Below are 1,648 nucleotides of genomic sequence, written 5' to 3' on the forward strand. Positions count from 1 at the left end.
GACTTGGGTTAATGATTCTTCTTCAATAAAAGTAGTTAATGTTGTAGTAGTTTGACTTAAAAGCTTTTCTATATTAACAGTACTATCCACAAAGTACATATCAATACTTTGTAAATTTGGAATTGTACTAAACATATGAAGAACATCTTCATGATGACTTATCTCCACTAAACCCTCATCCAATGATGTCCCTAGCAATAGATAATATATTTTGCAAGTACTTTGGCAACCAAATTGAACTATTATATCCATAAATTAAATAAGTGACATTTTATCTAGGCATAAGGGGATAAAATATATATTCACCCATGTAGTGTTTCTTGGGATCATGCAGCATTTTTCCCCTATAAAATATCCTCAGGTTACGTCTGCAATCAACCATTTGCCATGCAAAGAATAATAAAATTAACTATCTAAATCATATTACACTACATTGGACCACATAACAAGTGGAAAAATATCTAGTCGGCCAAAAAAGAGTAGAAATTAAAGTTATGATATACCACGAGACATATTTCTACAATTACGAACAAAATTAGTTGACACTATAATTAAAGGTAACAGACTACTATAATTTACAATTAACACACATGCGTACAGTCAGGGGTCATGATAAAAAGATTTTATGCCTAGAAATAATATAAAATAAATTAAGGGTTTCGAGCAAGGGAACATATTACTTGACACTCTTTGTCGTCTATTCTCCTTTATATTCCCTACAAATAGTTGAGAGTAGTTGTTTTGGGTGGAAATATGCTTAGAATAGTGGGGAAGAGAGATAAATAAAGCTTAGGGTAGTGATGTGCTCGAGACAAAGAGAGGAGAGAGAGGAAGAGAGGAGAGGAGGACAACTGGGGTGGGGATGTTGCTCGGAGTAGTGGAGATGAGAGAGGAGGACAGCTCGGGATGAAGATGTGCTCAGTGTAAAGAGAGGAGAGGAGAAGAGGAGGTTTGCGGTGTGGTAGAGATGAGAGAGGAGATGTCAAAATGGGATGTGCTCGAAGGAGATCGTCGGGGTGCGAGAGAGGAGAATGAAAAAAAATTTGGGACAAAGGAGGATTAGGACAGAGGGCGATGAAGGAATTTCGAAAATAAAATATATTAATTTTTTGCTCTACCACGTAATTGTCCCGCCATATTAAGTGGAGGGACAACTTGGTCAATTCATCGATTTTGTCAACAATGTCAGTGGTGTGTGATATATTTGATAGTTCAGAGGGTCATATTGTACAAAAAAAAGTTTAAAGAGTCATTGTGAAAATGAATAATAGTTCAGGGGGTGAAAATGAAATTATCTCTTGTTTAAATTGTGGAATTTGTAACTTTTTGATCTCTCCTATGGCACCTCGAGGATCCTTGGGGAAGAGGATCTGATTGACAGTTGTGCTATAGCTTCTCAATTTCGGTTAGCTACAACTTGATCTAGTATAGTATGAATTGCAATCAAAACAAACATGACAAATAACTTTGTTGAGTGGCAAGATGAAGCAAAGAGAAAAGGAAAGAAGTAAATATCAAAAAATAAATATTACTAGATATAAATATATGTAGTTATGTACATATCCATATGGTTGAACCCAAAATCTTCATCCTCACCTATTTTGATATGGAGCCTTACCATTTTTGACAATAGCATTTATATCTTAAA

This window comes from Typha latifolia, chromosome 5 (assembly GCF_019914945.1).
Source record: "Typha latifolia isolate L0001 chromosome 5, TyphaL0001v2, whole genome shotgun sequence".
Taxonomy (NCBI): Eukaryota; Viridiplantae; Streptophyta; class Magnoliopsida; order Poales; family Typhaceae; genus Typha; species Typha latifolia.